This window comes from Propithecus coquereli, unplaced genomic scaffold (genome assembly GCF_000956105.1).
Source record: "Propithecus coquereli isolate 6110/MARCELLA unplaced genomic scaffold, Pcoq_1.0 Scaffold329, whole genome shotgun sequence".
Classification (NCBI taxonomy): domain Eukaryota; kingdom Metazoa; phylum Chordata; class Mammalia; order Primates; family Indriidae; genus Propithecus; species Propithecus coquereli.
This window is the reverse complement of record NW_012148941.1, coordinates 1,244,259-1,268,518: the sequence shown is the minus strand read 5'-3', so window position 1 is coordinate 1,268,518 and position 24,260 is coordinate 1,244,259.

Genomic DNA, 24,260 nt, shown 5'->3' with positions numbered 1-24,260 from the left:
CAACCAAGAGTATCTTCAGACATGGCCCAGTGTCTCCAGGTTTAGAACCAAGGACTTACAGGCAAGGCTCTTAGGAACATACTTCGGGATGCTGGTAGGGGCTTGGACAAACATCCCATTCTCTCTCCTGGGCGATCTCTCTTCATCCAGGGAAGAATGTCTTTGATACCTGGAAATAAATTCACCTCTGAGGAGGCCTGCTTGCTTACCTCGCCTTTGCTTATGCTTTATGCTTGGTGATTTTGAAAGACCCATTTACTCTCTTTGCCAGAACTAGCTAGAGTTGACAAAAACATTTTGAGAGCTTCCCTATTGGTTGGGAGGAGCTCGTGACATTTCCTGAAAATTCCATGCTCCTTTCTGATTTTACCCTATTATGTATGCCTCCCTTCCACCCGGTGCAAGAGCTATGGTGAAAAAAGAGTCCGGCTGGGGAGCAGCAGACCTCACTGACCTTGGGCGAGTCAGTCCCTGGTCTGGGCTTTTGTTTTCTTACCCACACTGTGAAACAGTTGGACTAGATAATACATCTTCAATTCTATTTAACTCAATTTCAGAGCTGAAAGGAGCTCTAGAATGCTGTGGTCTGAATGTTCTTATTTTTCTTTGCTTTTTTAATCTGTCAATTCAGGCTTTAGTAGCAACCCTTCTCTTCCTCCAACCTATAACCTGCTTTTGCAAAAATGTTCTTTAGGGTTGATCTATTTGCTTTATTTCACCTATACGTTTTTACCTTCAGAGCCTGACTTTATTGACCCATAAATAAGAATTTGGAAAACTTTGCCACATCTCTTGAAAAAGTCAACTCATTTGTCATAATGATCATATCAAGGAGTTTTGGGTTCCATCACACCTTAAAAGACTACACTGTGCATTGAGGTTAAGCAGCAAAGTGTACGAATGAAACCATATTTCAAATACGTTGCAGGGAATAGGTTATTTAAAGTAACCTGCTGAGAAGCCCTTTTAGACAAAAGGAAGAGTACTTTAAAAAAATAAATCAAGTAACTATTACTGGATTTATATAGGTATAGCATTTCAAACATTATGAAAATCTGATTCATTCCTACAAAGGCACACAACCTTTTGCTGCTACTCTTACGATGCTGCTGATGTTTACTCTTACGAAGTCGGCGTCTGACTTTTCCCAGACATTCCTGGTGCTGAATGGACAGGTGTTGTCAAGGTGGCAAAGGCTTCTCTGTCTGTAACTTGCTGGTTGTGTGACCTTAGGCAAATAATTTCCCCTCTCTGGGTTTCAGTATCCTCATTTCTAAAATGAGAGTTGAATTTGATTTCTAAGTTCACTTATAGCTCCCCAATTACATGAGTTAAATCAGAAACGTACATTAGGAACAATACTTTGGAACCCAAACTTCAGCAGGGCGGGGGAGCTGGATCCCAGCGGAACTGGCTCTCCCTGAATGGGCAAACTCTGGGCCCTTCTTCCTGCCCCGAAGTGGGAGATGGGCTGGAGCTGCCCCCCTTCCCCCAGGAGTTGGAGGGCTGCACACACCGACCTGCCCCTGCCCCTCAGCTTCAGGGCTCACTGATAAAGACAGTGGCTCTAGGAAAATGGGTGGGATCATGCAAAGGAAAATGAATCAACAGGCCCAGGGGAAGAGACAGGCAGACCCCGGGGGAGGAGTTGAATGTTCTTCTTCTGGATGAAGGAGCCCAGAGAGGGTATCACCAGCATGTTGTTAGAATGCACGCCCTGAGTGGGAAGAGGAGAAGCTGAGGTGACAGAGAGGTGACTGAGATGCTCTCACACTTCACCATGAAACATGCGGAGAGCACAATTCCAGCTCCTTAAGATCTACTGCCTCCAGAGGAATCCCAGCTCCTCTGTGATCATAAATCAACTGTGATCATAAATCCCCTGACCGAAAGAAAGCAGCCACCTGATCCTCCCAGAAATGTTTTGTCAAGAAATGGCCCAAAGAGTCATTCCATCCATCTTTCCTGAAGGCGCACTGGGCACCTTGCATCATTATCACATTATAAGTGAATGTGTTAAAAAATATGTACTGACTCATTACGATGTGCCAGGCACTGTGCTGGATGCTTGGGTTATAGCAGTGAACAAACCAAGATTCCTGCCCTCAGGGAGGGTACAGTCTCCAGGAGGAGGTGGATGGACAATAAAGATAATATGCAGATTAAGCGATAATATGTAGATTATGTTAGAAGGGGATGCAACTATGAAAAGAAAAAAGAAGAGCCATCATTTACTTCAATATATTTCAAAATAGGTTTTCTTTATTATAATTTCTTATTCAGATTTTTCATTACTGGTGTGACTAGAGTATTGCTTGAGGCTAGTTTCATTCTATCTGATAACAACTTGATGAGTTGTGATAAGTGCCTTGTCTCTGTTCAATGACACATTTTCTAAATTTTCCTTTTGATACTTCTGTGAGTTGGGCAGAGAGGGTATTATCCCCATTTTACAGATAAAGAGCCCAAGGTTTACAAAGTCTTTGAAAAGCTGGATGTTTTGACTTTTTCTCTGTTATTATTTTCTAGACTTATGTAGGAAATATTTTCGGCATTTTCTCTGTGAGAAAAAGTGTTAGAAATTTCAAACTATTGACTGCAAACAAATATTTGGAACAAACCTGGCTATCCATTGGCATTCTAATATGGTGATTACTTTTAGAAAGTTCACACCTGATGGGTTATTTTCTGCTCTGGGAAAATGATGATTAAAAAGAAATCTACTTACGTGTATACTTAATTGTCACCACTGTGGTTCCTGATATCAGGTCATCCTCATAGGCCACAAGATTTCCTTAGAGAGCTGGTGACCTGCCCCAGGCATAACGGTTGGGATTTTTTTTTTTTTTCCCCACAAGCAGACAATTGATGAAGTGCAAAATTTTTTTTCCTTCCCCCCAGATTCTAGTGACACCGGTAAATATTAGCATGTTCTGTTCCATATTGCTGCCGACCTTCTGGGATTTAACACCAAATGCATCTTCTGGAAGTGGGTCACATCCTTGGATGTAATCTGGTTGAGTCTTCTACAGGGGACAGGGGACCCAACACCCCCCCGCCCCCCGACACACACACTCAGACACACATGCACACGATTTTTAAAGTCTCTAGGGAGTTTGCCTGTGTACATTCAGAGTACGTAATTAGATAGGCTGCAAAAGTCCAAATTTTATCTCTGGATTCCTTTGCATCTTCCCCACCTGGCAATTTCTCCTACCGTAGGAATCTGTGGCAAAGTTTTTGTCCCAGGTTGGCTCTGTATGAAAGCTCTTGGGTGTCTTTTCATCAATTGCTATGTGCTCAGCACCCGTGGTCTAATTTCAGTATTAGTACAACCAGAACAGATGAAGGAAGGTAAATTTACTTTTGCCACTGTTGCAAAAATATGGTCATGTGATGGATTCTAACATCAAGTGTGAATGACTTTTGTACCATATCCAAAATAATCTAGAATCGTATTCTTACCAGTGAAAAACTGGAGGATTTCTAGCTCAGTGTCTTTACCATCCCCTTCTCTTTTTTAGAATATACATTTAATACTGAATTATAATACGACAGGATAAAATTAGGCAGTGTGGTTTCTTGGCGAGAAGATGGACTTTCAAATAAGGGAGTCTTGGGTTGGTGCCTGATAGGACATTTTATTTATCATGTGACTTTAGCCTATTAGTTTACTTCTCTGTAACTTAGTTTCTTTTTCTGTAAAATGGGAGGAAAAGTGCCTCTTATAAGTATTTTTGGGGGACTTAAAAGAGGTAATGGAGAAAATGTCTGGAATTTAGATAGAATATACTCAGAAAATGTCAGTTTCCATCCCTCTTTTTCACCCTCTTCCCTTTAGCTTGGTCATGAAGATTTCTTGGGAATGAAGTTTTAATGTGACAGGTTTATTTCTCCATTAGAACTTTATACAATCTGAACACAGTTTGCCTTTGCTCCCGCCAGCTCCCTGTGTGTGCTCTGGTGGGAAATGTATTCTCTTTCCCACTCTGTTGATTCCAAGACACACTCATTTAAACCTGGGGCTGACAATGGCAGTGCCTGCCTTGCGGGCTTATCTCTGACGATATTGTGGTGTCACTGTTTGCCCTTTAAAATCCTTTGGTTTGGGAATTAGGAGATCAAGTGTGCTCATCTAATTTGAAAATGTACTGGAGAAATAAGTGATAACTCTTCTTAGTCTCTCATATATCTCTCCTTCAACCTGAAATGCTGGTGCCAGAACTTTCTTTGCCATCACCACCACAGGGCTCAGTTTTGGACAAATGACCTGTTCTATCCCCAGGCAATTCTTAGTTTGACACCTGGGAAAAGTACAATGATTTCAGCAGAGAGGAGACAAAAACCTGTAGTATGGAAGACTTAGAGGAGACTTCGAGAAGGTATGAAGGTCCCACCAAGATCCCATCTCTTTGCTCTTCGCTCTGAATCAGGGAATCAGGTAAAAAAGATGGTATTTGATACTTCTAGACGAGAGCTTCTCCAGGTGACAAGTACAAATTACTCTTCTTGTTCCTGTAACTGGAGCGGTTGACATGTGGTCCAGAACAAGGGCTCAGCATTAGCGAACATTCCAAAACCGTATCTAACACTCCACACGTTGCCTCCCTTCTGAAATAAAGAATGACTCTGCAAAGAAAATAAACAGAGGTGAGGAAAGCTTACAAATAATTAGGAAAAGGAAGATAGGAGTCAGATTCCACATGTTTGTGCTATCAAAAACATAGTAAGGGACAGCTCCATTAACTTTGTCTGAATAACTCGGTGAAATATACTCTTAGGACTTAAATCATAAGCAAAGTGGAAATTGCTCAAAGACATAAATAATTTCTTGATAGAGCCTTTCATAAATAATCATGTTTTGTCTCTGCTGAATATTTCATGTCAAAATTGTCATCAACATAGTTTTGAATTTACCAACAAGACCCGGGATTGTGTTTTTATGATATAAATAAAGACAACTACTGAATAGCAGCCCTCTGAAAATATTCTTTAAATTCTGTTTGCATCCAGAATACACAGAGGAAACCTGGTAAACCAAACAAAACCAAAACAGAAACAAAGTCACAGATAATTTCAAGGACTTGTGCACATGCAATAATGATGACCCTTTGCATTGAAGACTAACCTTCCAAGTGCCAGAGACACGTGGCGATAACATCTCTATGTTGGTTGAGGGAAAGCTCATCTGGTTGAGGGAACCCCTACCCTTGAGCATCACTGCTGTGGAGAGTAAATGTATGCTCAGGAATAAGTACCTGCTGGATATAGCGAAGAGCCGATTGTCGATTTGCATATGTGATAATTTTTTCAAATAGCAAAACAGAAAAAAATATGCAAAGATACACATTTCAATTCTCTCCGTGATTCCAGTTCGTTCTTGATAACCATGGCAGAGTCTCCTTTCATTGTAAAAGCAGATCTGAAATGTCCTAAAGGCCCAAGGAGTCAAGACCAAGCTCCCCAGATGTTCAAGTCCTCCCCATAGCCATGCTAAGCCTCGCCCCCTGCCTTGCCCTGTCCTTGCCTCTCGGAGCTGCCTTGGTTCACGCTGCTCTGCCTGAGACTCTCGTCTCAAGGTCCTACTGTCTTTCCAAGGCCCAGATGGGATGACCTTTCTCTGGGGAGCCTCATCCACCCCTAAAGATTGGAGCTATCTGTCTCCACTGCCTTTTGCTTTTAACAGCTTTTGGAACTTCCACATTAAGGCTTGTATTTTACTTACCTGCCAGTCTCCCCAACCAGGTACAAACTCCTCCAGGGCCAGGACTTGTCTTATTCATCTTTGTAGGAGAGTTTTTCAGCGCAGGGGAGGCAAGGTAAACGCTGGCTGGTGTACCTTTTCCTCTCATTTAGATTCTGATGATTCACAGTTTGAAAATTGGAGTGAGTCCTTTCATGTCTAAACCCCTCGCTACCCTTGAGTTTTTGCTGGGGTATCATATTGTCTCCTGGTGTTAGCTTCCAAAATGTGTTTATGCTTCTACCTGGTAAGAGTTCAGGCTCTGGAACCTTGATCCATATTGTGTCTTTCATTTCAAATCCTACCCATCAGATTATATTTTCCACATTGGCTTTTCCCTTACGGCCAAAACTAATTCAAAGTGTGTTCAGATTCAGTGCTGAGTTTGTAAGAAGGGCCCCCTTTGTGCAATAGTCCCTGGACTGGCGTCTGCCAGAGGATTCCAGATTTGTTACCGCTCAGGACTGGGCTTTTGGTTGGTGCCTAGAGAGGGTGGTTGCTCCTGCCAGCCAAGGACCCTGCAGGAGAACTTGCCAGGGGGAGTATTTGCTCTTCTTAGGGTTTTTACAAATGGATTTTTATGTAGTTCAGTGTGGATCAGTACTTTTCCACAGTCAGAATTTCTCTGTCAGGTGGGCAGTTTCCCTTAGGTTTGCAGAATGCCCTCTGATGAGATTTAGGAGAAAATAAATTATTTGCCCATTCAGGACATTTTGGTGCCAGCCATAGAAGAGGAAAAGGGGTCCAGGGTGCAGCATAAGACCTGAGAGAGCTGAAGAACCCAGAAAGATAGATGAGACAGGGTTCCAACCAATGAGATACCTACATAACACCCAGGGACCTATGGTTGCTACACATACTAATGATCTAATTATAATATAAAGGACTGAGGGCTCAATGACAACCCACCTGTTTTTTCTACCAAGGTTAGGGTGATCTTGCTGGTATCATTCCTAGAAAAACAATAAATCTTACAGGAAGATTCCGTACGTGCTCACATGCATGCTACGTACATAATTATAGTTCATGTTTATTGAGCTCTTTCTAAGTGAGATGCTTTGTGCTTTACCTTAGATACCTCATTCACTTTTCACAACAACTCTAAGAGATAGACGTAATTATCTCCACTTTACAAATAACCAAAATGAGGCTTCAGGATGTTACATATCTTATCTCAACTTGTATACCAATTTTTTTAACTGATGATTTTCTCAAGCTGTTCTTTCTCCTTTTTTTTTTTTGTTCTAGAGCTGGAAGAAATGAAACTGCTCAACAGTTTTTATTTCTACTTTTGATCAAGGAAAAGGGCATTTAAGAGGTTTGCTAGAGAAAAACTTGTCTGTTGGGAGGACTGAGGCCCTTTGGCAAGGATATGGGAGTGTGAACAACAAATATTTTCCCTAAGAAAGAGCTGATGATTTAGAATGCAATAGGTACAAATTAGGGTGGGCCTGTGGTCAACAGTAATTTGCTAGATGTCCCTGTCTACATTAACCCTTTGTTCCTGACTGTTAGCTCACTGGTGCAGAAATTCTTGGCCCCGGCCTGGTAAGTAAGCATCTCTGTCCTGTGAATGTCACACTGAGGGACACAGGATTGGAAGTCCTGGATGCCAAGCCAACTCACAGCACAAAAGAAGGGTGGCCCTCGACTGCTCATGAGACTTTTTTTTCTCTTTTGAAACAGGGTCTCACTCTGTTGCCACAGCTAGAGTGCAGTGGCATCATCACAGCTCACTGCAACGTCAAACTTCTAGGCTCAAGCAATCATCCTGCCACAGCCTCCTGAGTGGCTGGGACTACGGTTGTATGTCACCACCCCCAGCTAATTATTTTATTTTTAGTAGAGACAGGGTCTCACTCTTGCTCAGGCTGGTCTCAAACTCCTGACCTCAAGTGATTCTCCCGCCTCGGCCTCCCCGAGTGCTAGGATTACAGGCGTGAGCACGGCGCTCAGCCTCCTCCTGAGATCTCTGAGAAGCATCATCAGTCCGTCTATGTGGATGCCACATGCTTCTGGTATTTCACAAATCTTGAGCTGGGCCAGGTGTTGACAGGCATCCCTTTGTCATTTGAACAAGACATGTTCAGCTCTGCTATTTTGATTCTTTTTCTGCCTTGAACTTCCATGTCAACAGGAAAAGGCAGAAATCTATTCCATCTTTGTGGGTTGTGGGGTGGGCACAGAGGCCCAGGGGGATCTGCTAAACCTGTTCATGGCACTATAATACTTGCTCAGCAACTGCTAGCTCCCCTTTTCCTGTCTGCTTTTGTTGAAAGGGTGGGTAGCTGAAGTGAGGCTGAGCGCAATAGATGGCTGAGGACAAAGGTTGCAGGGTGGGGCTGTTCTCATCATGGCTCCCTGCTGAGTATGGAAGGAAAAGGAGGAAGGTCAGTAGAATGCAGAGGGAGGGAGTGTGCACACAGGAATGTGGTGGTGGTGGTGGGAAGTATGTGCTTTAAGGATTGGAAAGCTCATCTTAGCCTTCGAGAAATTGCAGAAACACCTGAGAATAAAGAATAGATGATTAGTAGAAACACTTGATTTGTAAAAATACCTGCTCATAAAATGTAGGTGCCTGAAATGTAAATGCCCTGAAAAATCTGCAAGTCTGGAAGATAAACTTTCTGACTTTATCATCTTTCACATTGCACCCTAAAGCTAGGGGGAGATTCAGGAATACGTGTGCAAAGGCTGGAAAAAGTGACTAGAAATGGCCTCCTGGTAAACTAGATATGACGATTTCACAAGAGACTATAGGAAAAATTGAGGAAAACATCAACAGTGCAGAACACCTGTGATAATGTAATCAAGGACAATAAATAATATAGATTTTGCAATGATAACTTATGACAAGCCAAGTTTGTGGATTTAAGTAGACTTAGAAGACTAACAATTGAGTCCAGCCAAGCAGATGTTAAATGTTCAGAATTTAGGAAAGCACTTAGGGTGAGTTCTCAAAACATTTTACTTGCAAAATTAGTTCAGATTGATTTGGATATGAACATGCTGGAAATCAGACCCCGAGCTCGGTCTCTGGTGAGATGTAAGGTGCCCAGCAAAGAAACAGAGGGAGAGAGGAGGAGGAACACAAGGCTTTCTATAGGGAATACTTTTTAATGTATCTTTATTTGATAACTAGAAGGAGCTGATTAGTTTTTCCTAAACTGTGAAGGCATAAAATAAAACAGAAACAAGGACATGCCAAGAAAAAGAAACAAGCACATTAGATTCTGTCTTTAAAAAAACAACCATCCAAATCTGGATGTTTTCCGTGTTGAAGAGAATCGTGGAATGCAGTGAGGCAATCCTAATCATCCACTCACTCCTTGAGCACGTGTTCCCTGCCTCCTGCAGGCCAGGCGCCACTCAGTGCTGGGCGCAGGCCAAGTCAACATGACCTCTGCCACTCGTAGCTGAGGAACCTCAGGAGGGTGGTCTGGAGGGGACAGTGAGGGTCTCCAGAGTAGGTGGGACCTGAGTTAAGTCTTAAGTCGTAATAGTAATAACTGATTATGCTGTATGATATTTTGTATTTAAGAAAGCACCTTCTCATATGGGATCTTAGTTTGTCCTTGTCACAGCTGCGTGGGGTGGTGGAGACAGTGTTAATCCTTTTGGGTCTATTTCACATCACTTCTTTACCATGTTTGACCTTATTGGCCGCAGCCTCCTTTTTTCGCATCCACTCCTGATTTCTGTGAGACTTTGTGCTCATGGTTTTTTTACTGCTGTGGTCTGAATGTTTGGGTTGCCCCAATTCATATATTGAAGTCTTCACCTCCAGGGTGATGGTATGAGGAAGTGGGGCCTCTGGGAGGTGTTTGGGTCATGAGGCCAGAGCCTTCCTGAATAGGATAGTGCCCTTATAAGAGAGGCTCCTTGCCCCTTCTGCCATGCGAGCTTAGAGCGAGAAGACAGCTATCTAGGAGGAGGTGAGTCCTCACCACCAGACACTGAATCTGCCTTCATCTTGGACTTGCCAGCCTGCAGTACTGTGAGAAATAAATTCCCGTTGTTTACAAGACACCCAGTTTATGGTATTTTGCCATAGCAGCCCAAACAGGCTAAGACACTTATCATTTTCCTAAACACTTCTAAGGATCTGTTGCCACTCTTTTCCACCCCTTAAATGTCGGTGTCCCTAAGGGGACTGTCTCCTGCTCTGCTATGCTTCCCTCCATGCTGGTGCTAATGCTGTGCTCTCCTGGTGGCTGACGCGCCCAAGAACCGGAACGGTATGCAGTGAGGGGCAGAGGGAACAGGCACTGGAGAATTTCAAAGGGTTGGTATAGTGGTTGGAAAGACATGCCCTGGTAAACTTGGAAAGACGTGCCCCGGTAAACTTGACAACCCTTGCTCCTCTCTGTTTTGAGAACCAGTTCCCTATAGATGCCGATGGTTATGTTCCCAGCCACTCTTTTTGTTTAACTCTGGATCTACCATCCCGTTTTCTTTTTCTTTTCTTTTTTTTCCAAAATATTAAGGGGTACCGTTCAGTTTTCTCCAGGAACTTTTAGTCTTGGCTGTTTCACTAGAGTCTCAGCCAAATGTCCCAAACAAAGCATACTAGCTTCTGCTCCCCCACTGCAGCCAGGGCTGCGGCCATGTCCTCCACTCCTCCCTCTCCCCCGCCGTCCCCCACTCCCTGTGGCTTACAGTCCATCTCCAAGCCCTTCCAACTACACCTTTTGAAAATCTCTAGAATATGCCCACTTTCCCTGGCCACCGCAACAGGCTCCGACTCGTCCTCATGCTCATGGCTGTCAGCTCTCCATACGCATTCTCCACACAGCCATTGGAGTAATTGTTCTAGAATAAAATCCTTCCTGTATTGCTCATTGCCAATAGGTAGACAGAGAGGATGGGGTGTGCAGTCCTTTGTCGCCAGGCCCGTGCTGACTTGCAGCCTCATCTTGATCCCTTGCCATCCTCACTCTACCTCCCCCTTGATCTCTGCACTTCAGTTGCCCTGTCCTTCCTCCCCAAATGTCCCCCTCTTCTCTCTCATCTGCCTGCACAGCCCACCCCCTGCTTTTCTACTGTCCCTCTGGCAAGCTTTTCCCAACCTCCTTCTAGTGAGCCCAAGTCAGTTGTCTCTTCTTTATCTGCCTCAGTAACCCCTTGGATGTGGCAGTTATCTTACACCCTCTGCTAAAGTGTAAAAGCATTTTCAGGGACAAGACAATGGTTATACATCATTTTACACTCAGAGCCTGGAACATAGCAGCTGTTCAGTTAATGTGTGTTAGATAAATGATGGCTGTATAATGAATCTATTTTTCAGATGAAGCTAGAGGTTAACTCACATGTCTAGGAGGGACATAGTGAGTCTTCTACTCTAGGGTTATTCCCAATAAGTCATATGTGTGGTTAGACAGACCCTGTAGACATACACACATTAGAGTTGAACCTTGATAGCATGAGATATTGATTCACAGCTTTTCTATTTTTTTATTTTGCTAGAGAATGGTAGCACTCCATGACAGCAAGGGAGTAAAGGGCAAATGTAATTGATCAAGAAAGGAGTGGACTGGAAATCAGGGACCCCCACCACACTGTGTACCTCTCTTTTAACACTCAGCTCCTCTCAAGCCCTGTCTCCCTCTCCACAGTGCATGTGGGTAGATTAGATGATGTTTAAAGGTCCATCTAACTCTGTAATTCTACTATACTACGTGTGTCACAGTGCCCTTTAAGCTACTTCCTCCTTAAAAGGCCCAGTGAGCAACCAGTGAAATGTGAGGGGAATTATGATGTGTCCCAAAGCTTGACACAAAAATCCCTCGGATGGCATGCAATGGATGGGCACACCTGGCTGGTCTCAGATCCAGATGTTTTCCTTCATCCATGGCCTTTCATCAGTAGTGAGGACTCCTATTGCCATTTAATCCTTATCTAAATATACACCCACCAAATGGTGTGGGGGACTGGATAGTAGATGGAATTAGTTCAAAGTGTAGAAGGTGGCACTGGTGTTTTCCACAGCCAGCCTATTCTGGGGGTCTGCACTAGATATTTTTCATTATACCTGTCTACAGGAAATTCCCAACCCACATCTTCTAACGAGGTCTAGTGCAGGGGCAGGTTCAGTTTCACAGAGGATTTCCCTGCCCTCTCTGCCACCAGCTGCCACTGACTGGATTAGGGGTGGCATTGGTCATAAGCCAAACTATAGGCCGGTTAAAAACCTGGGCCTGCCGTCATGCAAAAAACGTGAGTTGCACTCAGACTCCGGAACTGGGAAACACTGAGAGAAAGGGACAATTAACCCCATTAGTCTAGTGGAGGAAGCTGAAAGTAGCTGAAAGACACAAGAGAGAAGAACTGAGGTAAAGTTAGAACCTTGAAGTCTCATGGTAACCCGAAGTTATGAAGAAGCAGAAACTGGAATTTATAAAAATTCAGAGGTTGCGCTTCCACACAGGAGTCCCCTAGGTAGGAGATACACATCTGGAGTAGAGAATAAGTAGGTCAGAAAGGAGAGAACAGAGTAGACAGGCAGAGGCAGGTCGCAGGGTCCCACCCACATGTCCCTGCGGCTGCTTCTGGAGACTTGTCTCTGGACCTGCACACTCTTCTGGTCCAGTTTCATGCTCAGCAAGGTCTGGCCCCACACAGGGCCTGTTCTTATTTCTGAGAGGTTTCCTCCTGCGTGTGTCCTTACGACAATCACTCTTTCCTTGTTTCTTGCGGTAACTGGTGGAGCCTAACGCAGACACCCGTCGGGCTCTGGCCATTGGTGGGGCCTTCAGGTGTCCAAGTATCTGGGTCAGTCTTTCTCCATATTCATGTAACGTTTTCATTTGCATGGCATAGCTAGCTCCTTAGATAGTCAACAACCAAATCCCCACATAGTAATACTTAAAGAAATATTTAAGTTGGGGTTCCCTAATTTAGGGCTTATGAACCCCAAGGAAACCTTGCTGGTCTTCAGGGGCATCTAGAAATGCCCTGAAACTGTGTGTAGTGAAGTGTGTGTGGGGGGGATGCATGCTCCTGGGGAGAGGTTCCATAACTAACCAGATTCTCAGAGTGATCTGCAACCCTCCCCTCTTAAGTTAAAGATCACTAGTTTTTGAGGCAAGAGCTCAGACTCCAGAATTAGAAGAGCTGTGACTGATATCCCAGCCACACCACTTCCTGGCTGGGGAGCCTTGCATATTTGCCTAACCTCTCCACACCATACGTTATTTATGTATGAAAGGGGTCTGACACTAATAGTACTTACACATAGGGATGTGATACAAGGATTAAAGGAGGCAACCCACATACTGTGCTTAGCACAGTATCTGGCATATAGCAAGTTCTTAGTGATGGCCACTATTAAGAATTTTTATTATATTTAATAAATGTAAATGTGACCAATTCTTCATTGTCATATGTTTTCAAATTCTGGATATTTATGTTTTACTATGGAGGGTGTTTTTTTTTTAAATTTTTGGTCAGAGACTTATGAGACTAGAAAAAAAGACCAGTAATCAAATGTCATTTTTGAAAAATAGAAATTTTATTCTCTGGTAAGGCATATCGGAAAATACTGTGAAATGGGTACTCGGATTTCATACAATTTATGAACGTATATAATACTGATGAGTTAAATAGATCCATTTTGTACTGATGGGCATAATTTTATATATTATCATAATCATTAATAAAAATTTGATGAATTTAAAAGTCAGCTGCTTGTAGAGATAGTGAAATGGCTGGAGTTTTCACTGTTAGCATTTCAGATACATGCATTCAATACTGATTGATTCACTGTGTGGGAATAGCTGAGACACCAAATGCACTGACTAGAGTTTCTATGAATGTTTCAATATAACTGCTCTTACGTGATTATGTTTTTTTAATGCCTAGTAAAAAATCCATTATAAGGCACATTTTTGGCATTGCCAATTCACTTGCATAGGAAAATGTGTGATCCACAGCAGTGCAAGCCTCTGATTAGCTATTTTAGAACAGCAGCAGATACAGTCAAATAAACCTTACTGGAACTAATAGGAAGGATGTTATTTTGATATTCTGCATCCAAGTGGGTGAGAGATGATGCTATTTTCTCAACTTACTTCAAATAAATATTCCACAATGCAATCAGATGTCCCAGAGACCCTCCTGGCCTCTCAGAAGGATGAAGAGGCCTGTGGGGCAGTCACCTGTGGCCATTGAGCTGGTTCTAACAGGTCGGTCCTGACAAGGCCTCCATGGTACAGAAAATAAATCCTCTAAATTCCTGATGGGAGGCCTTTGACTTTTAATTTGACAGGTGGTTAGTCAGGTGTATGTGAATAATCATTACACAGGAAACAGCACCAGCAAAACAAAACCCAACCCAACTCACAAATGTAAAAAATGTCATGTTTCCAAAATAATGATATCCAGCCTGCCTCTCAGAAAGGGAAGAGGCACAGGAGTGGTCTTTGCCACTGCGGCACAGTGTTCTTATTCCACTGAGTGGAAGAAATAAAAGTAAAGAATTTTCTGGCCTTCATCCAGTCACTCAACCTCTGTTGACTGGGTCCATGATCCGCAGTTGCTCCAGGCCACAAAGCTGTTTGGCTGGACTCCATGTCTGTGTATAAGGACAAAAGTCTTGCTGTTTGCAGATTGTGCAGGTAGCAGGAATCAGGACAATCATGGTGATAGGGATGGTGGTGACGATGATGATGACACTTTTAGTTGGGTGTTCTCTGGCTTTTTGATGGATATTTTTTAAGCTAAGGATCTTAGGTAGACTCTAGTAGTGGGGCTTCCAGGGGGTGTTTTATCTCAGAGAGAATGTTTCTTGTATCAGTTGCCGCCCCTGCCCTTTTTTTTAGAATTTCCCACTTTCATAATACCCCAATACAGCTATTTTCATTTTCAGCTATTATTCTTCATATCCATATACATTTGTTGTATAGTTGGAATCACTGTGTAACAGTTTTTTGTATTGTCTTTGTTTTTCCCCATTTTTTTCCAAGTACGTATATTTTTTTCATTGACCTGGATCTCAAGGAAGGCTATGATGACTCTTTAAGGACATTTTAAACCTCTGTTCAAAAATATATTATGTTTTCTACTTCAACTCCTGCTTAGAATGTTTGGTTCTGCAAGGGATCTGGGCTGTTTTAGAAATCAGTCTGACAAATGATTGCTGAAGCAGTGTGTAGCCAAGGCGGGTCGTAAAAAGTAAGAGCTGTTGCTAAGGGAACCACTAGAGAAATGTGGATATAAACTTTGCTATCATATTTAAATTTCTTGACACAGTCCTTGCTTATTGGGCTTGAAAATCTAAACAGCTCCGGTCAAGGCAGAAATGTCCTCGGGGTGACGGACGTGGTCTGGCAGAGGACATTGTCACAGAAGACAGCACAGGCTGCGGGAAGGAAGGGAAGGAAGCCATTCGTGCCTGCTGACCAAGAAGAGCACTTTCTGGACCCAGGGATCTGTGAATTTGAATGAGAATTAGTTCACTATTGGGAAAGCTCATCTTTGTGTGGCTGCCAAGGTCCCTGTCTTCCTGGGTGCAAGTGTTTGTCAAGGTTGATTGGGTGCAACTTTTATGTATTTTTTATATATATATATATATATATATATATATGTATGTATGTATAAACCACAAGAACACAACTAAATGCAACCCTACATTGAACTCCAGGGCATTCAGCTGATAAAAATGGAGATTCTTTGGTTGAGTTTTGGACGAGGTGACAGAATTTCTCGCCCTTGACCTTCACCCCACCCTCACTCCCAACTCTACTTCTCTCCCACTGCAGTCCCTGAGGCCCATGAGACTATCAGAAAAATAGCTGGAAAGAAATGTTAGTTTAGAACCACTTTCGTTCACACTTAGGTCTTATGAGGAAATCTGAAGCTTTAATTTGTGAGTCAGATATTCTGCATTGCTTTTTTCTTTTCATTAATCTCTTAGTGATAATAATGATATTAAAATAGCAAAAAATCTTCCACGGCTCCCACCACATGCCAGGCTGCGTGCTAGGCACTTTACGGGTAGCAACTCATTTGATCTTTCCAACAACCCTATGCGGAAGGTGCTACCATAATTTATGGATTCTAAAACATGTTTTTCTCTCACACTTTAGCATTTGTGAACTTGGAATGTGTCTTACTTTTGATGGCCTGGCATAGTTTAATTGATGGCATTTAAAATTTTCTTAATGGAAGATAAAATAATGGTATGTTTTACAATGATGGACAGCTGAGAGTCCATGAAATGCAATATTAATATTCCCATTTTACCAATGAAGAACAAAGGTACACAGAGATTAAGTAACTTGTCCAATATCACCCATCTTGGCTCAGGACTCTATGCTCTTCTGTGGGCATTTGGCCTGCGTTTTCCCCTGTCCCTCTCTGCACTGCCACTGAGGGGTGCACCCTGAGCCTCAGAGGCCCCCTGCAATTCTGACACTGGCTTTCATCCATTGGATAGGTGGCTTCCTTCAGGCAGATGCCCCTGGCTGGGTTAACACATCAAGCATTTTTCATTCAATTATTAACACTGCTGGAATTTATTGCTTTTCAAATGAAAACCAATTTCAGAACAGTCCTCTGCAGAGGAGGCACAGAATAAGTATGGATAAGGGAAAAGATTGGAAGGATAAGTGGTGTGCTAGAACTGATTCCGATCGGCTTGGAAGAGCTCTTGCCAGCTGGTTAGTAAATCATTCTACCAATGAAATGGACCACGCTGGAACTATTTGCATCATTGAAATCGGCTAACTCTATGAATCCCAGCTTTTTTGTTTGTTCGTTTGTCTGTCCTTTTTAGAGAGCCGGTTTAGGAGCACATCACCAGGTAGATACTCAATTATTGGATTCCTGCAGAAAGCCCCCACTGGTCAAAACACGATAGTGGGAGGGGATCAGGTGGAGTGAGTGTGAGAAAATGAGCAAGATCTGAAAATTTCATAATGGTCTCAATGTCAAATAATTTCATTATTATTTGAGTTAGATCTTGTGCATGTGTTTTAATTTATGTTATCATCTTAATGTCTCCATAGGTAGGAGAACAACACATGTGCTATCCATATGTGTGGAGCTGTAGAGAAATAAAAATTACCCAGGGAGAGAGTACTGTTTGCTTTTAATTTTGCCTTCATTGCGGAGAGAAGGAGAGGTTAGTGAGCTTGTTGCCAAGGGCAGTGAGTGGCCAAGGGGGCTTCCAAGAATCATCCAAGAAGTGTAGCCCAGAAACAATAACTGTCCAATTCTAGATGGCAGTGATCCACACGTGAAAACGGATCAATACATGTTCTTTGTTGAATTGAGCAGTTCTATAAGGGTTCTTATACAGTCACATCTCTTCCATATGAATTATTTTGTTATTTTCTCTTATTCTCCTTGGAGATTCTCAGTAAAACCCACAACACGAAAAGGGCTTGTGGGTTTAGCATGAGGAAGAGGAAGGAGCTGTTGTATAGACGCTGCCTCACCCCCCTCAGCCTGAAGAGAGGAAACTCCAGGGAATAAAGTAGATTGTAGCAAAGTTAAAAAGAAACCCAAAGATCTTGGGTGTTTGGTAAAGGGGAAAAGAAGATCACAGAAATAGGCTGGGGGTTGAGGAGATGCTCTTGAGACAGAGAATGAGGGAAGGGAGCTTGGGTCCCCAGACAGGGGCTCTTTGGTTATCTTGGGGCTACAGAAGGCGCAGGACATTGGTGGGTGTAGGGGTAGGGGTTATGGCTGTCTTACAAATTGCAAAGGGCCTACCCATTTCTCATTTCCAAACTGGGCTATATTAAAAAAAAATACCCTTGTGATTCTCTTCTATTAATATTTAGAGCTGCCAAGGGTTCAGCTCAAGAAAGTTATCTTCATAGATTTTAGGATGGAGATTTTAGCAGCCAGGCTCTTGGCTACCTCAGAGGGAGGGTATCAGCTTCATTAGGGTATGATCTGAAGGCTGTATGGCTGCTTTTGGAACGGCCTTCCCTGGTATCTGCACCCACTCACAGAAAAGGGCTGCTCACAAGTTATTAACAAATTTGGCTCTTATTAATAATTCTTCGAGCTAGCAGAGCAATCCTAGCTGATTGAAAATAATTACCAACCTCTCCAGATGATTAAACAGCATGTTTGGATTTTCATTTATATCATCATTTTGATTGAATGATGCGTGTGTGTGCATGGGACTGTGTATTAACAAGGTATCTCTTAAAAGTAATAATAAATACTTGAAGAAAAAGACTTCCATATAGCTCAGCATAAAAGGAAAAACAAGAAGTCTAAGGCAGGCGAGCAAAGGAACAAAACTGGGACCTAAAATAAATTATGAAAGACAGTGTGACAGATAAAGTTTCATCTGTGATAAGTGATCAGCACATAGAAAAATACTTACGACGTTCCAAGCACAGTATCAGAGGAGCGAAAATTCTGGTCAGCATCAACAAACAAGCAGTGTAATTAATCTGGAACAGAAAGAATACCACAGATGTTTAAAATTATTTTTTTTCCTACTGACTCAGTCTCCGGCATATTTACAAATTGAAGGTTGTAGATTAATAGTCCCTGAGATTCACGCCCAGTGGGCCCAGCTCCAGGACTGTGTTTGCACTCAACGACATCCTTTTGGATTCAAACTATTTCCCCTAATTAGAATATAAGAAAAATTAAAGCCTAAACCTGCTTTGTCTCACACCGGTCTCCCGAGCGTATTCTATTAAGGATTCACTCAGCAAGAATAACAAACACAAACTCCCACCAGAAATGGCAGTATCTTACAGAAGTGGTACAGAGCTGCTGTTCTTTGCTAATATAACTTAGTTTAGTGCGGCCTCGTTCATAACACAATCATGGTAACTTCATTCCACCTGCTTCATTTGAATTCTGATTTTGCTGCATGCCCCTATCTGGATCAGCTCAACAAACTTTAAATGGTAGAGGAAAGATTATGCAAACGTGGAAGTTCCAACACCCTTAGGACATTTTGTTTCACAACTGTGAGGAATAGGAAAATGTTTTCACGGAGAGGTAAACTAAGTCACCAAGCTGTTCTGCTGGTGTCTTAAGGTCTCCTAGCAAGTCAGAGGCAAAACAAACACTGGAATCTTGGCTAGGATTCAAAATTCAGCAGGTTTATTAGAGCACTGCCCTCTTTCAGGTTGGCTTTTTTTTTTTTTTTCCTGAAAGGGCAGCAGCAAAAGGCAGAGAGCGACCTATATGGTTTGGAAAGAGCAGCTCTGCAGCGGAAAGCTGCATCTCAGACCTGGCAGCCTTTCTTTCAAAGAGTGCTGTCTGGTGGAACTCCAGGTGAACTTTGATCATGGACTGCGCTGATCTCTGAGTGCAGGTGGACTAAAGAGCAGCAGAAACATGGCAATCCCTGCTAGACCCTTTTTAACCTGCAGATTTCATCCCACTCCTCCGGTTTGACTCACCAAGTCTCATGTGGGTCTACATACGCATCGACCATCCCACACACACTGAAATCAGAGACGATTTGCCAAGTTGTGAGTTCCTAGAGAAGGCCTTGCACTCCTCTGCTATGAGTCTGATCAGGAGCACAATCCTTAGTTCTCTTTCTATGAAATAGGTTAGTAAAGTAGAATACAGAGGGAATAAATGAAAATGTACTAAAAAGAAAATGTTCTCATTTTAAAAAATTGCATATTCACAATTTACATATTATAACTTAGAAATGTGTTTTTGTCCACATTTATGTTCAAGGTGCAAAAGGTATTGTGACACACACACACACACATACACACACACACACACACACACACAAGTACTCAAAGACATCCTGAGAAACCATCTGACCAGAATAGAAACAGAAATAGAAACCAGGTATAAAAATAATTTCTCAGAGTCTTTGGCCTACAAAGACAGTAAAACCCAAATACTATACATTTGGTTGTTCCATGTAAACTAACCCTTCCCCCATTGCCTGGATAGCCCCTCTTAACAATTCCCATCTCCTTTTATTCTTCCCCAAGTCACCAGGTAAGAGGATATTAGTAATCACCTCTAACAAACCCACTTAGGTTATGTTTGCACAACAATAAGACAATGTTACGGGGAGGAATTAACTATTGCATTGGGCTATTGGCATTTATTTCTTCATGTAAGAACCAGTTCTTCTTTACAAAATGTTTCATCAAAATGTTTATTTCAAACCAGTAGGCTCAGCCTAGTTAAGGGGTGTTTTCCACATAAGAGCCTCCTGATTGGATAAGAACTGGCCTCACCCAGGGTGTCCTAAACTCATCTTATCTTTTAACACATTTTCTAACTCCTTTTAGACAAAAGAAGGAAACCAAAACAAAATTGGGGCTAACAATATGGTTAGGGAGATAGGACATCCGTGTTGCACCAGGGACACACATTCCTGTGAAAGTGAAACACATGCAAAGGAGAGAATCATTAAATTTCACAATGTTCAGAGTCAGAAGGACTTTACCCTAATCTTCCTTATTCTGCAGATATGGAAACTGAGAACCACGTAGAGCAAAGTGACTTAACATTTTCTAAAAACACTTGGCCTATGGTTCAAGAGCTGATTGAAACATTCCGAGGCAGATTTTTCTAGATATTCTAGAAAACAATCATCCAATTTTCTTTTATTCAAAAATTCAGTCATTCATATTGCCTGGCAGTCTTTTCTTATATTTCTCTCAAATTTCTCATGCTGGCTTACTCAAGATAGGTCTACTTTTTGACAAACTGCCTTAGATGGGCAAACATTTTAAGGGATGTCCCTGGCTAGAGGGAACCATACCTCCAGCTAGAGAAAACCATTGTAGCTGCCAATGGAAGCCTTCATGCTTAGCAGTTTGCTCACAACTTATGGCTAAGGCTTGTTTAGCACACAAGAGTCAGAATTCTACCCAGACTGCGTTTTCTGAATTCACCATATCCTTGGCTCAGTCTGGGGGACAGGGTGGCTTGCTTTTTGTTTTGATCACTTTCCTTCATAGCAGTCTAAACTTGCCTCTTGTTCTTTCAACAAATCCATGAAATCGTCCTCACTCTCTCTCCTCTTTCTTCTTTTTGGGAATCTTAATTTCCTAGTCATTTCAACTTTGCTGTTTTTCAATTTTCTGCCCCACCCCCACCTTCACCCTCATCCCCTAATCTCATTTGAGCAAGGTACTGAGTTCCTTCTTCTTCTTTATTTTCTCCCTATAGTTTTTTTGGATGCCTTCGGACGTTTACCCTTTTTACCAAATGTGAATGTTGTCCGTTTGAACATATAAAAATTAACTGCTTCTAGTTTCTAGGAGATTAGAAGACTATGGATTCTTTTACTTTTTTAAAAAAAATCACTAACCTTCTGGAAACAGGGCTACACTTAATCTACACTTAGTGTCTTCACATCTCATTAATTTCTCAATGCGGTACAGTGTGGCTTCCACTAACACCACTCAATTAAACATACTCTCTCCCCAGCATCCTCCCAAATGGCCGGTTCAATGGCCTCACTTTGCCTTGCCATCCTGCTTGACATTTATGCAACATTTGACACGCTCGAGTAGCCCCTCCTTATTGAAACGCTTTCCTTTCTCAGCCTCTTTTATTTCACCAGCTCCTGTCTCTCTAAGCTTTCTTCTTGGGCTTCCTTTGCTGGTTTCTCCTGCCCTTTGATGTTGTTTTGCTAGGGGATCTATTTATGGCCGGCTTGCCCTGCATGCTCTCACTCTACTCTAATTTCTCCAGTAACGCCATATGCACTGATGAAGTTCTTGGGCTCCTAACTTCTCAGCGGAACTCCAGTTCATATTTCCTAGAGCCTGTAGGACATCTTCACTCATTTTCTGCTGAACAGGCTGTATTATTTAGTATGGCCATTATTGTCATCTTGATTATTAAGTTCCCTATGCGCTTGCACATGCTGTTTTCCTGGCCGTCTACCTCCTTCCTTCACCATCCCTGCTTGGGGCGCTCCTACTAATTATTCAAGCCCAGCTCTCCTGCTAACCATTCTCTGTTACTCTCAGGAAGAGTTAGTTGTTGTGCTCTTTTTTATTTTGAAGCATTTGATAGAGATAATGACTTATGTTAATGGAATTCTTAGGTGCGAGGCGCCGATCTGAGTTCTTCACTTGGATTATTTCATTCAATCTGCACAGTGGCCTTTCACACAGGTGCTTTTATCTGCCAGTTTTGGATGAGGCACCTAAGACTCCATGTACTAGCTTACTCAGGGTCCCACCATAAAGTTTCAAACCCAGACACACTGAGCCCAGAACCCACACTGTGAACATAACCTTCCCAAATAACAGTAGCTAACTTTTACTGACTGCTTACGCGGTGTGTGGATTTGCTGTGTGTCATCTCATTTAGTTTCCAGAACACTGTTAGGAAGTCGTATAATTGTGACATCTGTTTTATGAATGAGGACTCTGAGGCATGAATAAGTTCAATAACTTGCTTAAAACTACACAGCCCACAAAGTAGCCAAGTCAGAATGCAGTTTGTATTATTTACGTCTGTGGCAGAACTTCCCAGATTGTTCTATGATTAACTACTTACATACTTCTATCTTTCACTCTTCCATCAGCTCCTTAACAGGCCAGATGAGGTCATTTTCAACATTTTAATCCTTTTTATCTAGTCACAAATTGCAAGTTTAATAATTGTGGAGGGAAAGAGAGACTGATAGAAATATTGGCTATTGTTGTCTTTGGGTGGTTTTTCTAGGGCAGCTGATGCACCCCCTTTATTATATGTTTTCCACAGCAAATCATTGCTTGTGTGTAGCATTGTGAAGCCAAATGTGAGAATGCTGTCTCTGCAAACTTTCTTTTGGAGTAAAAATAGTTTGAGTTCCCAAAGGTAAAATAATTGCTGCCCTGATAGTCTGTACCTGCTCCTCCTTTCCTTTAGCAGTTTTTAGCTGCTGTGTCCAGATGGAAGGTTTGCTTGAAGAGTCCCTTAATCTATTCAGAGATAAATACTACATTTCACAGAATATAAGTTGGCAAGAAATTTAAGTCACATCATAGTTCAAAAGAGGACATTTTCTTTCGAGTGAGAGTGTATCTGCCCATCTCATGTACCTAATAGCTCTATATTACCTTCCTTTCCTTCCTCTCCCCTTCCCTCCGTCTTTCCCCCCTTCCTTCCTTCCTTCTCTCAAAGCTCAGTTTCACTGTGTGTTGATGTTGTCACATAAAATCTAATATGCATCCCATTTCTAACAGTATAATCTTCATCTCTCTACTTTGTCCAAAACAGGTTGGTTTTATAGTTTTTAAAGCATAAAATACGATGCTTTGCATCTGTAAAGTACGATATGCATATTCATTTTTCCTGTTTCTTTTTATTTATAAAATTATAAAAGTAAAACATTATATTGCAGAAAATATCAAAAATACAAAATTATATATAGTGATATGTAAAAATCCTCCTTTGTCATGTATCCTCAATTCTTCTCCTTCATTCAGTTTACTTGCTGTGCTTTTTCTTCGCATTACAAACACAACTGTGCATATATGCACACATATTGACTTTTAAAATTTCATAAATTGAGATCACAGCATATATACTTTTTCAGCACATTTTTCATGTAACAACATCATTCAGTGTCTGTATTAACAAATCTACTTTAATGTTTTTAATGGCTACCTAGTGTTCCATGTTAAGGAGTACATACTTTATAAACCAATTCCATTTAGAAGAACACGTGGTTTGGTTTCTGCAATGTTAACTATACACATATCTCTGTGCACAGATGCAAGATTTCTGGAGCTGAGTTCCTGGAAGTAGATCTGTTGGGTAAGGAAGCACACATTATCATTTTGATAGCCTCTCCTTGTGGTAGCTGGTCTCCAGTGACTTCCCCCACCAAACCACACCTCCCTTATGTGAGACCTTCCCATATTGAGCTGAGCTACCCATCTTTACAATTTTAACAAACATAGTTAAATCTATATACTGGATTATAATCAATATTGAGAATTAATCTGAATCTACAACTTCCTCATCTCCCTAAACATGACCCGACTGGTAGCATGCTTTTACTGTTCCCTCTCCTCTCCTATTTTTTAAATTTGATTAAATCATTTAGAACTTTCTGGGTTGTTACTAATTTTTTGACCCTATTCCTCTCTTTCTTATAACTTATTTCTTAATAATTGTATTGAGCTTCATAGCTACATTATCATGAATAATTTAGATTTACCCCCTCATCGTCTTGTACTATGTTGTTCCTTTTTGAAATTCCTTTTTTGTAATTTTTATTTTTTCCAAATACTAGGGTGGTAAGGATTAAAAATCATTTCATGTATAACAATATCTTAATTTTTTTTCTCATTCTAGATTGATATTTTATCTGGCTATGGAATTCTAGGTTCAAGATAAATTTTTCTCTTAGCCTTTTAAAAGAATTTCTTTGTTATCCTCTAGTAACTTCTTGTTATAAAATGTGATGGCAAACTGATTTTTGTTCTTTTAGGTAACCCGTTTTTTTTCTCCTTGGAAGAGTTTTGGATTTTCCCTTTGTCCTTGGAATTCAATAATCTCACTAAGATTCATTTGTGTTTTTGTTTGCTTGCTTTTTTTTTTTTTATTT